This window comes from Pectinophora gossypiella, chromosome 21 (genome assembly GCF_024362695.1).
Source record: "Pectinophora gossypiella chromosome 21, ilPecGoss1.1, whole genome shotgun sequence".
Classification (NCBI taxonomy): domain Eukaryota; kingdom Metazoa; phylum Arthropoda; class Insecta; order Lepidoptera; family Gelechiidae; genus Pectinophora; species Pectinophora gossypiella.
This window is the reverse complement of record NC_065424.1, coordinates 1,999,297-2,016,484: the sequence shown is the minus strand read 5'-3', so window position 1 is coordinate 2,016,484 and position 17,188 is coordinate 1,999,297. Positions and strand designations below refer to the sequence as shown.

The following is a 17,188-nucleotide window of genomic DNA, read 5'->3' as shown; positions in this document are numbered from 1 at the left end:
CGCCAACACCTTTGATATTTGCCGAGGGATCATTTTATCTGTTATCGATGTGCTTATTTGGCTTTTTCGCGACATTGGTCACTTTTTGTGACTTGTTATGCATAGTTTTTTTAAGGTTAAGAAGGTGTGGTGTAGCTAAGTTTGTTGTTGATAGTCGGCGATAATTGGATGTTTATGAAGTACAACTCTTTTCCCAGTAGGTACTACGTTATCTAGTTAAAAAAAAAAAAACATTTTAGCGGTTGCTCTACGTGTAAGTAATATATTGGCTCCGCGTTAACCTTTTTCTTTTTTGTTCGGGTTTTTTGTAAACATTAAAAAAGGCATAATAAATTCAACCTCTCAAATAAAAATTAAAAGACCAAAAAAGAACAAATCAATAAAGTAAAATTCGCATTCAAATTTGGAAGGCCGCCGCGCCGGCCGTGGTGTGTGTACAGCGACCAACCGTCCGTGATCCTGGGAGGCGAGACGCGGCGAGACGTGCCGCCGAGCGACGTGACCCGCCCGGCCGCCTGTCAGCGTCGTTGTGTGTGTGTTTACCTGCTAACCGGCGGCCGAGCGGTAGCAACGATCTCTTCAATAAATTCGCAGCCGCCGCCGCCGCGCGTGGTGAAACACATGCATTATTCTGTAAGTATTATTATAATATTATGTTTGTATTTTATTTACGTATTTGTCATTTATTTTTTCTTGAATGTGGTATTATTTGTAGAGAAATGTACTGTGTATAATGCGATTACTTTCTGCACTTACTGTAAAGTTCGTAAGTAGGTATCAACATACATACATACATAAACTCACGCCCGTAGTCCCTAATGGGGTGGGCAGAGCCACAAGTAATCAAAAATAACTTGCAGCCACTATTGATACGATGTCGTAAGCTGGATATGATGAACCTAAGAAAAAGAGAGAGTGGATAAGTAGGTATCAAGTTTTGAAAAAGCCTTCAAATACATAATAGAATCGACAGAACATTTTAAAAATTAAGTATTTTAAAAGACTGTAGGTACATTTTGAATACATAAGAAACTAGGATGCTAGAATACGTAGCGCACGTCAAAGTGAACCGTGATTTAACCACTAACATTACTTAACGACTTCATTTCCATAACATATTACATATCGCATCCCACACGATAACGACTCGAGAGTCAAAATTGAGAGTTCTGAAGTTAAAATCACTCAAGTTCTACCACTGAGAGACTCGGTAGCTCCTCTAGGTAATTACCTTAGCGCTGCATTCGCAGTACGACGCTCTTTCATTTGCTTATTATATTACGAGATTGCGCTTTCTTGTAAGTAAATTATGTGTTAACTCAGCCAAATTTGAATGAAATTGATATTATTAAAATTGCTGAATACGAGGCGAAATTCAATATCAACTCCATGTACTACCTTTAGATGTTAAAACAATGTGAACGAGTAAAGTAAGTAGAGAACTACAAAACTTTTTGAATTGCACAATTATTTATCGTGATGTTTGCTTGTGTAGCATTTCCAAATTACCTTAAAACAACACACATACATAAACTCTCTCCTATTTCCCACCGGGGTATGCACACTTCTCTTGCTTCATACACGCACGACTACATTAAAACAAATTAGGTATAAATTAGCCCATTTCTATTACAGTCAGAAATGATCGAATGAATAACATATAAGTATTCTATTTAACAACGCATATATAAAGAGACTGTACTAAGCAGCGTATACAATTAAACCAGGCGCAAGAAATCTTGACAATTTACCAGTCAATACCGCAGCGACAAAACGAACAAAGCCAGACGCCGACATCATAATGATAAATACAGAAGACCAACGCTGAGAGAGAAAATTACTGGCCGCGCCGTTTCAAAGCGACGCGATGAGTATAGAGCGATATTTATCTGCCTGGCCTCGCCGGCACCTATCACGCCGACTACAAATTCCAATCTGCGAACTCCAGAAGCCTTATTTCTAACTCCGAAAGTCGATTTCACAGCTGGCGAACTATCCGGAGAAGTTGGCGGGGCTATAGCACCGTAGATAGATGTGCTCGCGTGCAGTGACGCAACGCCAACCGGCTTGACATCTGTATAATGATGGTTAGATATAAAGTGCGGGGTGTGTATATCGGTAATGTAGACTCATTAGGAACGAGGGAAAAGGAGGACAAAGGAATTAGGTATTAAAATAAATTTTTTTGAGATGTTTCATTTTGAAACTCAAATGGTTGTCTTTACACTTTGGTGTAGTTTTTAAGATCATTTTTATATTAGTTTCCTGATTAGGAACGAAGGAAAAGGAGGACAAAAGAATTAGGTACTTATTTAAATACAAATTTTTAAGGTGTTTCATTTTAAAATTCAAATGGTTTTCTTTACATTTTGGTGTAGTTTTTAAGATCATTGTTATATTAGTTTCCTGCAATAAATAAATACTAATAAATACTTTTCAATCGTCGACTAATTTGTGTCATTTCCGTACAATTTATTTTCATATTAGATATATTAATTCGTTGTTTATGGAAGAGAAACGATATATCTGCCTTGTCGTCTTCACCTGCCAAGAGCCTGGCGTATTTGGGAAAATAATAAACTGAAATTAGAAATGTTCTACGTATCATCTTCAAAATATTACAAGGAATGCATACTTACTTCTATCGCTACGCTTTTGATCAAGAATAATTTACTTATATCTTATTACAAAGCAAATAAAGACGGTCTTTGCAGTTACGGTTGCCAAATTGAAGTAAACTGGTTCAATTTTTTTGTTGAATCTATTAAGTAATGAAATAAATTAATTATTCTCAGAGTGTTATATCAGCCCGATAAAAAAGATTTTCGGCGATACATTTTTTTGTGATTTCTCATAGATAAGGGGTGGTTTGTTCTCAGAAGGATATTCACATATGAAATGTACTCGATGTTTGCCATACAAAGCATAGAAATGCTTATGCGAAAGAATTTTAATTATTTTTATTGGATGCATTTGGAGTTACGTGTAACAACGCTGTATTTTTTCAAGTAGATAACCCCAAAAGTAAGATTAATCGTGACTTATGTTTGTAATTTTCAAGGAAATAGGCGAATCAACGTCAAAGTACTTAACTCAATATTATTATTAGTTACATTATCCGTAAATTCTATTTATTTATCTCAATCGATGAGTAAATGTATAATAAATGTCAGTTCAATAAGGCCGTCCTAATTACGAATTTCCCCGTTCAAAGTTTTGTTATTCGCAGCAGACTCGTCTCAGTTACCCTCTGTTTGTCTCACCGCGTCTGACCCTAAACTATAATTAACAGTATACATTTCCTTACTGTTAGACACTATTGCTTTTGCCTTTTTGTCTAAGTGCGAAGATCGCGTTTAATAGTCCGAATTACTAATACTTTTAACTGGAAATTTTGATTATATAAACTTTCTATTATTTCAAGTATCACATGGGACTGCTTAAACACAACAAAGCCAGACGACAATCCGACAAATGATGACGTCATTTATATTTCCTTTTATACGCGAGACGCCATTAGACAAGGTTGCCGTAGCCTTCAATAATTTCAGCCTGAGCTGCCTGAGCATCATATCTGTTAACACGCACCGACGCGGGTTTAGCATTGACAAGCGCACGTTAGGCGCCATTTCGCGGCGTCTGGTAATGAGGGTGACAGGCGTGGGAGGGTGACAGCCCTCTGGCCCTTTGACGAGCCGCCTACGCCGCGCGCCTCGCTTGATCGTTATACGGAATCATTACTCTGCCATGTTTATTGCGTTTCGCAAACTAGCAATATGTCCTAGGGCTCGTGTGTAGCTTTTTCACTTTTTAGATTGTCGCTATTTGTGTATCTAAATGTTTTGAGCTAGCAGGTATATCTTTCATGTTGATATTGGGGAAGTTAATTTCTTGAAACGAGAGACACTGTTAACGAGTTTTTAAAATGTTGTCCTCCTGATTTCAAAACTATTACTATTTATCACCTAAAACCACTTCCAGTAATGTGCTACTCCACCTATACAATAAAAGTACAGATGCATACCGTTTTCTCCACTCAAATTATGCAGGTATATTTCATCTCGCCAACACATCCTTGACAAGTTTTACTCTAGTGCAGCGCTAGAAGGCCGAAACTAATTTTAATAAAATCTAGAATTTGTTGCCCACATTTAACAGTTTCACGTTAAGTAAAGTCTACATACTTGATATATACGAATTTAATAACATTCGACAGACTTTAAATAGTCTCTCTAGACGACGAGTTATACTAATTTATAGCCAAAACAAACATTAGCACTATCACAGCGAAGGTGATTGCCAACTGAATGTTTTGTTTGCCAAAAAGGAAGTTTGTTTTGTTCAAGACGCCGCGCCATTTGCTAAGATCTTATTAGACGGGATCTTTGTCTCGTTCTGTCTGGGATACCGAGAGGGTGGATACGACACACAAATAATTCGTTTTGTATAGGTACTTCTTCCTATTTAGACATTCCTTTACTAATTAAACAAAATGTAACCCCAAGTTGTTTTATCAAATGACAGTCTACAAAACTACGGAAGCAAGAAAATATATTTATTTATTCAAAATTCGGTCTGATAATTTATCTATTTATAGAGTGAAGTTAACAATATTCCAAAAAGCGAATTTATCGCCTATCGATCACAAACGATTCCAGTCACAGTTTCTCGTGATAGAATAGTGATTGGTTTTATTCCCCTAAACTTAGCATTAAAGGGGATGTCTGAGAGACTACAAGAGAAATCCAAGTCCAATCTAGTTCAAACCATCGACGGCAGTGACTACCAGAATTCTAGAACGAAATGATTGACAGATTGCAATTCGTTTAAATTCCACATGGAAACAAAAGAAGGGAAAAACTCAAGTGTCAAGTCGTGTCGGGTCGCGCTATAGCCCGTCAGCACTCGACAGGCGCGGCGCGGCCCGGGCTCGACGCGGTGACTACACCACCGTTTCTGCTTTATACTTATGTAGCTATCGCGTGCTTCTAGGTGTGGGTATGGGTGTATACCGACAAGCGATGTATCATGCCACGGAATAGTTTCATAGGCGTGTCTCTGGGCTAGTCTTGGTCTCTCGGGTTTTAGAATCGTGCGCGGTTCACGCACGCGGGTTGCTTTCAAAGTTTTACTTCCAAGGCAAAGAGTAAAGTAACTACACCGGAGGTTCCAAGGTCTAGGATTCCTTTGTGAATTGATGACAAAGTTTCGATTGTTTTCTCATTAAGTAATATCAAAGGACAATTTATTAAACTTTTAGGCATCTAATTTTATTACTCTATGGGTACCAATATGAAACTGATATGCTAATAAGTACTATAGAAGAGATAATAGTAGGAAGGTACTAAACGCGACGCCCAATTCCTTCCTAATCCAATTCCTTAGTCCCTTTCTATCCACTTTGTAAGAAATAACGTACCTACCTAATGTATGTCTGTGCAGTAACCAGTTCGACTTTTAACAACCTAGACAAATTGCAAATTCGCTAGAAAACAATTCTCCCCGAAAAAGCTCGAGCGAACTCCGAAAAGAAAAAAAAAGAAAAAGATAAAGAGAGGCGGGGTGTGAAAGAATCACACCGGGGTAAGCAGGCTAACGAGCGTTGGTACCAGGGCGGCATGACATTAGAGCAACACGCGCCATTAGACGCGGGCCGGGCGGAACGGGCCCTATTTCCGAGGGAAGCGCGCCGGAAGCCGCGCCGCGTCCGCCTCGCGACTTCTAACTTACTCTACGTTATGTAAGCCTGGTAAATGCAGGAGATTTTTAGAATGCAGCGCTCCCGGTAGTTTCGCCATTATGCTCATTAGATTTTAAAGTATTTGGAAGTAAGTACCTTTTCTAGCAATGTAGACGGAGAAGTGAAGTGATTTACCTGAAACAAGAAAAAATAAGTTGAAGTGCAGTCATAGTGCAAAAATGGTAGTGAAAAACTTATATAGACCGAATAAGCAAAGATACAAAAACAATACATAGAAACTACATCAACGAAACGACCTCACCTATTCAAATCGACCAGAGAAAGACCCAAAAATATTGGACGGTGCAAAAACATCTAATTACGAATTTGGTTCGCGCGCCGTTCGCGGCGGCGGGACTAGGGGAGCATTAATCAAAATTAAAACTGGATTACCGAGACACGCACGCAAGAGTCGCAGGACGGAGTTTGCTTTGCAATGAGTCACGAGCTAAAAGCGCGTTTTTCGCCACCGTTTCGTCGTTTGTTTTATATTACACCCCTTTTTAGTCTGAGAGCTGGTTTCCTGTGTTTTTATTCTATGCGATCCGTTCTATGTCTTGGAGTATTCTATTCTACTCTTTAGTTGTAATTTGAGTAGTATCGTATGGGTTGTGAGGTGGATGACCAACCTTATCAAACCTGGTGTCAGGTTATTTGGGTAGTAATGTAGTTGATGTTGCTAGTAAACTTAAAAACGTCGAAAATAACTTATCAACGAAAACATTTTTCATTTCAAGGCAAGAGTGAATAGGCACTATTTGAATTTCCGTGCTCGACCTTAGACCACATCGCTGCTTTAGACCAGGCTGGATTGTGGTCAAAAAAACTCAATTTTTTTAATAATAAAAAAGTTCGAAAGCGTAAATAGATGAGTGATCTTTTTGTGAACCATTTTCTATGCTGTCAACCCTGACCCTTGACTTAATGCGAATCACGTTCTGGTTAGCGTAATAATCTGCCACTATAGCTATAAAGTGTAATATAATATCTCATATTGACAATTATCGAAAGAAAACGTGCCTCGACGAATCCAATAAGGATGAGCAGCAGCTACCTACTATTGTATTTTAAAAAGAGTAAGCACTTACATGAAATATTCACAAGTTATCAGTAGGTTAAACGCGTGCAGTAAATAATGTTCAACATTGCGCATGTACGAATAATTGATCACTACAGAACAAATAGCAGAGCGGATCGCTTCGCCATATGGCGCGGCAGCAAATTGATAACTTGATAACGTCTGCCCGGGACCACGGTACCGGGACAGCGTTCCGGGAACAAAAATCCCGGGACTGTCTTTTCCCGGATTTATTACCGAAGGGTCCCGCGATAACGTCGTCAATTTTTGACATCGACGAACAATGGAAGGTCGCATTGCGAATAGGGATTCTGGGTACCTACATCATAGTATTTTTTTGAACCTAGAGAGAAGCAATATATACGTATACGATATGACATACGTAATAAATTCATGGTCGTTTACAAGTTCAATGCCAGACAATCTTAGGCATTGTAGTAAAGCAAACAAATTGTGACATTATACAATATGGTCTGCGACAAAAGAAAAACATAATATACCTACAGAACACGTCAGTTGTTCAAAATGACAGACATATATAAAAGAGTCGCTTGCTTCGAATGTCTTGCAGATGAAAGTTCTCCTACCCTATGTATATCACAACTTCACAAGTTTCCTTTTCGATTCCTTTCCAGTACCTAATCAAAACTTGATTCCTACTACAAACGTGTCTGTTTAGATATAAAGTGACAGCCTTTTATCTAGGCACAGGTGAAGGATATAAAAAATGTAAGTAAGAATCAAATTAAGTATTTGTGAAGAGTCACACAATATCAGAGGCCTTTTTAGTAGTTAACATTGCAGCAATATTTTGAACGTCGGAGTTAACGCAGTCGCCATAGCCGAAACCGGCTGGATCACGTCAAATCAATCATTCATTGTCAAATGTCTGTATTTTCCCCTAAGACCAAATTCTTCTTCTTCTATCGTGTGCTTTATGACGTGGATTGCCAACCCCATCAACCCTGGTGTCAGGGTTACTACTGAGCCGCCAAAGGCCCCTGACATGGCTCATATAACGACTACTAACTTACATCAGTAAATAGTAACCGGGACCAACGGCTTAACGTGCCTTCCGAAGACCAACTTCTGGAAAAGTAACTTACTCTTCACCCCAAGACCCCAACTAGCTTTTAAAAACTTATGCGTAAGTATATCCCCTAATCTCTTGCGGTATCGAACTAAACTAAGCAACACATCCAAGTCTGCGTTGTAATACCGATATAAAGTAAGAAATCATCAAAATACTAGTACGACACAAAATATGGGGGATTTATTATTAAGCTAAATGTTATACTTAATGTCTTTTTGACGTCACTTGTTTCAAATACCATTAACTTCTTGGTCGCTTGGTAACTATGTCTCTAATCTGCTACAGTTTGAGTTTTCTAATCACTAAGGAAGTACAGTCTTCAGAGTTTTAAGCCTAAAATGAACAGTAATTTGATAAGTTAGAAAGAAAACCGCGAAAACATTGTGTATAAAAAACACTTTTTGTCCTAGCATTGATTTCCATCCCAAGTAGCATTCGGGGTTCTATATAAGATGTCTAGTCGTTCACATGTACTCTACAAGCTGTGTATGTCAGCTGTATATGAGCTGTATAGCTTGCTATAATGCTTTTATTGAACCAGTTTGGGCACAAATTAGACAGCCTTAAGTTCACTATGGCTGTACATTAGAAGTATAATAGCATTATAATAGCAGTTTAAGTAGTAAAATCGGACTTAAGGCTGACTTACGGCACTATATGGAACGCAGTGTGAACCATACAACGTACATGAGTGTAATAAAGAGTAATAATTGGCTAAATACACAGCCTTCACAGTTAAAATCGGACAAAAGTACTCCAGTAAGCTACCTTAAATTCACTTGTGTCCTAAATTATTTCCACATTTTAATATATTAGTTTGACAATTGTACGGAGTGCACGATTCGGGGCAAACTAACTCCGGCGGATTATTATTATAATATAACACGCGATTAGTACCTGTTTTATATACCATATCATGTTAATGCCATGGGAATGCAACTTTATCGTGAAATGTATACATATTGACAACTAAAAATTTCACGCGCCTCTGTAAAAACGCTTTATTCATTTTGAAATATTTAAAACTGGCTGAGAGGAAAATTTACATTTTCAGTTTTTGATATTTTATTGGCATTATAATTATACTACGGTAATTCATTTTAACATGAAACCAAAACTCATTCGCTCTATCTGCGTATTTTGTGATAAATCTGCATTAATCTTGTAGATTTATTTGGTAAATATTTTAGGTTACGTAGAACAAAATGGTGGAAATGAAATACGGCTATGTGAACTGTTATAACTCCTATTTAATGCGGTGAGCGTATATTAGGTTCACATGTGTTCTGTTAGAATGCTGTTATCTATATGAAGTCCCACATTTGTACCACTACAGCGCCAATGCCAATTAATTTATTCTAATGTGAACTTATGTACAGCTTTAAGATGTAGTTCAGGACAATTGTGTATCTTTAATTCTTTCTTCAAATACTGAAATTTTAGAGATCCGCAATAAAAATTATTAATGGCCGTTAAATGCCCAGTTAAAAATGCCCAGTTACTATAGTCAAGTATGAATACCTAAAGTACAAATTTTGTAACATACTAACAAAAATCACCTTTTCGTGTGAGACACACAGTTGGCGTCAGAGTATTTACATTACAAAAACACTACTCTGTTCAAGGAGGTATTTAAAATAATGTAAACAAACTAGATAAACAGGGACAACATTATGCCCTGCGACAGAAAAGGACAGAAAATAATTTGTTTGCAATCACCATTATTTTGAAGGGAACTTTCAGGTTCAGGCATAATATTTTCCTCTGCATCATGTACGGAACCACCAACAACGGTTGCAATGGCGCTTGGAAAAAAGTGTAATAGAATATCACATTCACATTCACATTCATGTTCAGCTTACAGCAAATAAGAGTAGTACTTGTGGACAAATAAACTGCTATTGATGTTAATGGACAACACATATGGTCTTTCTAACAGCCTAGAGTCCACATGTGAATCATTTAAACACTTCTGTACAGATAGTAAAAAAAGGTTATTTTAAGTATCACAAACAAGTCCTAATACAGCTACTGGCTGTATAACAGTCTGAAACAAGTAAACATAACAGCCTTGGGCTTTATAAATGACCACAAGTGTTATATTAAAATGCTAGCTCTATAACATCGAACAAATAGGCCGTTAAACAGCGGTTGCCGTATCTCTACACTCCTATAATGCTCTTAGTCAGAAAGCTGACTAAAGGATAGTTGTTAGAGTATTATAACACCCATAATCGTATAAAAGTATTACTCTACACTCCTATACGTCCCTTAGACAGGTATAGGTGTAATTAATTGCAATAATGCAGCTAATACATCACGAGTGAACTGTAGTAATGCTTTAAGTTCACCTTGGAACTAAATGTGTACTCTTAAATGGAACAAAATGCTACTTGGGATAAAGCGAGAACCACTACCAACCTGAAGCCACCGGTCTGGTTGGTGATAGTCTGTGCAAAGCAGATGCAAATACTTGAGGAGTAGTAGCGGCAGGGTTGCGATAATCGGGCGCGGTCACGCATGCTAAGCGGCTCAGATACGGGACGTCTCTGGTCAATTACCATATCATAGTCAGTTCTGACTTCCTTTGCGTTGTTGCTTTCTATTAGACCAACGTGATAGGTGGTGAGCAGTTTCGCGTCATCTATATTTGTTGAGCTAACTGTGTCAGTGAAAACTGCACTTAATTAATAACTCATTAACGGTCTCCGTGGTCCAGTGGGTGAACGTTGGCCTCACAATCCGGAAGCCCCAGGTTCGAATCCCGGTGGAGATATATCACAAAAATCACTTTGTGATCCCTAGTATGGTTAGGACATTACAGGCTGATCACCTGATTGTCCGAAAGTAATATGATCCGTGCTTCGGAAAGCACTTTAAGCCGTTGGTTCCGGTTACTACCTACTGATGTAAGTATGTAGTCGTTATATGAGCCATGTCAGGGGCCTTTGGCGGCCCCTAAATAACCCTTTTGGTTGGTATTCTACCTCACAATCCACACGATAAGAAGAAGAACAACTCATTGGTGCAAGTCCGATACTGGGGTTCAACTGGCGCTCCCCGTTTGAAAAGCAAGCCGGAGTACCACAAGACCATAGTGACTTCACGCCTGATGGTTCCGTTCTAATACCGAAGTAGCGATTGTCATTTGTTTAGGAAATATATTATTTTTAATCACAAGACATGATCGTACCAGGTGGTATTGATAAAGCGATCTTAAACGCTGCAATCTTAGTCCAAGTTGCTTTGGAGACCCACAGAAGTGCTTTGACCAGACAAAGAAGATATTTTTTACAGAAAAAAATGTTTGTGAAGTAGACACGAGTATAATGTTCTTACAAGCACTACGGCAGTTGGCGCCAAGATCGCAAAAGGTCTTGAAGCTGGTTATGTAGTTAAAATGAAACTGTCAAAGCTTTCAGGATGACAGAACTATGTCTGCACAGGACAGTCATGAATATTAATAAACCGTACCCTCTAAGCTACTAGGACAACTTCACTGGGGATTATTTTAGGCAACTTGAAACTGATGACGGACTAAGGATCTGCAAAACAATATGTGCTGGATCGGAACATTATCTGTGCAATACAGTTTTCCTATCTGAGTTTGAAAAGTCATTTTTTGTAAGTTTTTTTTTTTTATAATATTGTTTTGTTGTGCCGTCTTTGAATCGGCAAATCTACAATAAGTCACGTCCAAAAACAATGTCTTCTGAAATATTTAAGTACTCAATTTTCCTACTTTCTTTTCTAATTGAAGTTCCAAGACATACATAGACATAAGCAGCCTATGTACGTCCCACAGCTGGGCCTCCCCTCAATTTACCGGAGGGGGTATGGAGCATACTCCACCACGCTGCTCCACTTCCGGTTGGTGGAGGTTATTTTACGGTTAATAGCCGAAGCAAGGAATCATCTTACTTTTTCGGACAATCAGGTGATTCAAGCCTGATATTCTTACAAAGGACAGTCACACTAAGTGATTTCGACACTGTCCCCTCGGGAATAGAACGCGGACCTCCAGATCGTAAGCCCACCGCTCTAAACACTGACATTAGACCACCGAGGCTGGTAAGAAATAGTGTGATTGATAATAGATCTGAGGAGCTCGGTGGCGCAGCGTTAACGCGCTCGGTCTGCGATTATTGAAGTTAAGCAACTTTCGCAAAGGCCGGTCATAGGATGGGTGACCACAAAAAAAAAATTCATCTCAAGCTCCTCCGTGCTACGGAAGGCACGTTAAGCCGTTGGTCCCGGCTGCATTAGCAGTTGTTAATTACCACCAATCCGCACTGGGCCCGCGTGGTGGTTTAAGGCTCGATCTCCCTATCCATCCATAGGGAAGGCCCGTGCCCCAGCAGTGTAGACGTTAATGGGCTGATGATGATGATCAATAGATCAGCTGATGATAGATGTGACTAATATCATAATAAGCGCGCAGTAGCCGATTCAGAAACAAGCGGAAAAATACAATATTTACAGATAATTTTGCGACAAGAAGGTCAACAAAAGAAGTCACAAATCACAAAGCTTGGTCCGTCAGGTCAACGCTTTTACCAAGTAACGTCCCATTTAAGGGAACGCCTGAATTCGACCCAATAAAGAGAGGGACGGATTGGGAAATGGAATTAAACACGCCGGGGACTGTCCCGGGCGTTTTGTAAGTCCGGGATGCGACAGGAACCTTTGCGAACAATAAATAAGGGAACTGAGATATCCCGGGAAAGGACAAACGGGGCCAAGAGGGCATATTAGACAATAAAAGTAGCCAGAAGATATGTATGTAGCTGTAAAAACGTCCCTGCCCATCCTGTACGGCAGGGGGACGAGAAAAAAAAAAAAAAAGGGGGCCAAGACGATCCATTGAACTAAATTGAGAGTAAAATAAAATCTTTCAATCTTTTTTTGGTACTTCTCAGATTACCTTGTGATTTGGGATTAACAAGAAAAGGAAGCAATAAAGCGTTTTTGTATTGTATTGTATTGCATTTTTTATTATATTGTATATGATTACAGTTTTTTAATAGTCCATCACATTAGTATGTTAGGTTCAGTAGTAACAAGTTGCTTTACTTGTGACTTTACATTTATTTCATAATTTAAACACTAATGAGGATATATCCTCATGAGGCCTATGCCCAGACAGGTTAGGTTGTTTATATTTATATGCCTAAATTCTTGTTTACACAGTACTAGCCTTCAAATACAGTGTTAGGGACATCGTAACGTAATTTTTGAGGGACGATTCAGACCATGATTCTGAGTTGATATCAAATGAAATTTTCCGTCGCAAAAATATGGAATTGAAAAAAATATGACTTTAGAGATAGAAAATCCCGCTTGATATTAACTGAAAATCAAATACAAATATACTTTATTGCATCAAAATAAAAGGAAATATTTATAAAAGACTAATGGCGCCCTTATCGTTTAAAGCAAAAAACAAAAAATCCGTTACGACGTCAATAACACCCTGTATAAGTATTTACTTACAACGAAACAGTGCTCTGAGATTTCACAGGTTCATAATCTGCGGGACTTCAAAGTTCGGGACATTCCATCAGGTTCCCTAATTAGGTTGAAAATCCGCCTGCAGGGCCTTTCCACGACGTCACATCAGAAATGGGTACCAACAAAATTAGGACTTTGCTGGGAGTTGGGATCATTCTATGGGTGAAGAGCAACTAGAAGATAAATTGCAGTCAGTTTTGGCATAAGCGTTTACGTTATCTGAACCTAACCTACCTTACCACATCGGAACACCGGAACACCGGTATACTGGAACTTTTCCTATGTGTATTTTATTTGTGTGTTTGTGTATGTACTGCTCTTGATGCACCATCATCACTATCACACATAGTATAAAACAAAGTAACTTTTTCTGTCTATATATCCCTATGTACGCTTAAATCTTTAAAACTACGCAACGGATTTTGATGCGGTTTTTTTAATAGATAGAGTGATTCAAGAGGAAGGTTTATATGTATAATAACATCCATTAAATAGTGGAGAAATACTGTTATTTTTGAGATTTTTATTGCGATAATGTCGTAAATAATATAATTTTTCCTCAGCATTGCACCTGAACGAAGCCGGGGCGGGTCGCTAGTAATAAATAAATAAAATAAAATAAACCTAACCTATACTGGGCTGGTTATCTCTTCGCGGATTGGAAGGTCAGAGAGGCAGTCGCTTTTGTAAAAAACCGGACCTGTCAAAACTTCAGGACCCTATAATCTTTTTATGAATACGAAGTTAGGTAGGTATCTAGATAGGTAGATACCAATGTCTGCACATTCGATTCTGCGTATCGTATCCGTAGCGACAAGAAATTAATAATAATTTGCAGGATTTGTATCCAGTGCGCGATATTTATTAGCCATTGCCGTCTGATTGAAATAGTCTGAAATTCAGAATCTACAATCTGCTACAATTTATACTTCGCTACGTTAGGATTTTGCTGTTAAGGAATTTTGAAATCTGTTAATATTGAATAAGTAGTTTTAATGTTGATGCAAGACAAGAAAGCTTCTAACTATTTGTGTTGTGCATTTTTTAAACTTGTAAATTGGTAGAGTCGATCGAACAGAGTTTTCACGAATCTGTCGACAAATTTTAGTAGGTATAGATACTGTATGTAGGTAAGTAATCGCAACAAAATATTTTTTACGACTAACTTGTTTTTAAGCCGAGGCGCCATAACAAGTTAACAAACCTCATTCCTTTTTCAAAAAACGAAACCGGGCACCTTTCGAAACTCTTTTATTTAAAAAACAAGCAAATTCAAAAATCGAATCAGATCTCAAAATATGGCTGAATAAACATTCAAAAAATTCTAAATTAGAACGTGTCGAGAGCGGCGGTGGCGGCACGTTCGTTCCGTCGTCATTTTACGTCGCATTTTTACGATGTAGCCGATAACGGTTACGAGGCGCGTTGAGTGGCGTCGCGGCGGCTCGCCTCGACTGATTGCATGCGAGGGTAGCACGTGCATAGTGATGCGATGTTTTTAGGTTATCGATAAAACGATAACATTGGCGCCGATTCCTGTAGGCTCCTCCTAATTTTATTTTAAGTTATACCCATCATTTTCTTATCCGCCGAAAAGGAAAGGAACGAATGTCAACAAGTTAATTTTAAAACGAATAAATAACCCCAGCCTATAAAATATGCATCTCGCTGGTATGTAATCCGTTTGACGTGCTGCCTACTTAACTCTGTCGGGTTATTGGCTGATGTAAAATTTTTAGACGGTTGTTTTATATTTCTGCATAAAATTGACGTGTGTTCCATAAATTTTATGCCTATCGATTACCCGTCCCTTTCCTTTTCAGCGGATAAGAAAATGACAGGTGTAACTTAAGATAAAATTTGAAAGACAAAACCTAAATATAGTAGAAGACAAAAAATATTACTGTATAGTTATAGTACAGGTAAGAGTACAGGTAACGATGGCCAATCGTCAAATATCAAATAAATGAGTATAGGTTTGGGAGGTTATGAAAATGAACATACAATACACTTGTACGCATTGTGTATTGTATGATATTACCTGCCACCGCAGCCAATTAAACAGTACGTACTAATTACCTATTTGCCTACTTATACCTATATGTATAAGTAATATATATAATATCTATTATAAGTAGACCATAAAGATACAAGCCTCAAATGAGATGTAGGAAATAAATAGAAAAACTCGTAAACAAAATCCAATTTTAGACTAAATAAAAAAATCCATGGATCATCATCTCCCTAGCACTATCCTGTTTTTCCCAGGGTCCGCTTACCTAACCTGTTGATTTGACAGGTACGGTTTTATACAGAAGCGACTGTCTGACCTTCCAACCCGCGAAGGGAAACCAGCTCAATACAGGTTTGGCCATAAACCTCCGAAAATACATTTCTTGCGAATGTGGGTTTCCTTACGATATTTCCCTCACCGCTGAGCACGTGATGATCATTTATGATCCAAACAAGAATTCGAAAACAAATCATTAGTTTAGGCCTGTGCTGGATTCGAACCTGCGACCTAAAAAATGAGAGGCAAGCGTTCTATCAACTGGGCTACCACGGCTTAAAAAAATCTATCGATATCGACACCAAACTCCCACATCCCTATGGTCCGGGTCGTGTATCCGTGACACATGGCACACTCGACGACACCGAGCGCCGTATTTCACGCGCCCGCCGCCCGCCGCCGCGGCCCGCTCGAAATACACCACAGTAATGAGCCTGGGACTTATTCGCCCAGCTATACTCCGCTGTAGGTTACTCTCACTATACTTTGCAAACGGCCTGTTCGTTTAGGTAGATGTTTAAACATTTACACATAGGTATATCTGGGTGGTTAAAAACGCCATATTGTTCCATTTTTCGCGGTCCTTTGCATAGGTACTCCTGACGTGATAAAAAGTTTAAAAACAAGCATCAGACTACGAAAAAATATAAAACAAGATTTTTTTTTATTCTTTTGTTTTTTTTCCTAGTTAAGACTCTTTTGTACTTAATTATTTATTTTTATTTTGATGTAATAAAGTTATTATGTATTTCTCTGAAATTCTTCCGAAAAGTGATGTTTAGTAGATAGCGGTAGTCGTATGCCGTGGTAAGCAAAACTCTTTGGACAGATTGGCATACATCGTTGTAAGTATTCGGGTTAAAAGTTAAAAAAAAATGGCTTTTGCCTTTGTCTGTCTTAAGGACAAAATAACAAAAAAAAATTGGTGACATGTCAATCGCATATATTCGCTGTCACTGTTGTTTTCGAATGCGTTTGAAAAGAGAACATAGACCAGGGGGGTTAAAAGTCCACATAGTAAGGGGGTTAAAAGTCCAGGAGGGTTAAAATGGCCACATCTGTCAAACTGCAATATTGCTTTCTTAGATGAATTGCTTCGATGTGGCCATTTTAACCCCCCAGAAGTAATTCATCTAGAAAAGCAATATTGCAATTTGACAATTGCGCATATAAAAGTAAGTACGCAATGCACGCAAATGTCAAATAGCAATATTGCTTCTTTAGATAAATTGCTTTGATGTGGCCTTTTTAACCCCCCAGGAAGAAGTGGAAGGCGTTTGTCTTTTTTTTCCTTTTTTTCTTGACGTGACTTATTGTAGATTTGCCGCAGATGGCATTAACTACTTGGCCGGACAAATGGGGAGCGCTGAAGGCTCTCACCCGGTACAACGTTTAAGACAACAGGCCTGAGGTGCTCAGTTGGGCGCGAACCTCGGCTCAGGGCGTCGTCTGAGAGGGAAAATATTTGAAAGAATT

General features: G+C 38.5%; 1 protein-coding gene across 5 annotated transcripts in view; it reads right to left on the bottom strand.

Moving 5' to 3' along the window:
• Positions 1 to 17,188, bottom strand: part of LOC126376478 (nucleolar protein 4) — a 177,010-nt gene that overhangs the window by 144,421 nt on the left and 15,401 nt on the right. The gene's annotated exons all lie outside the window — the stretch shown is intronic.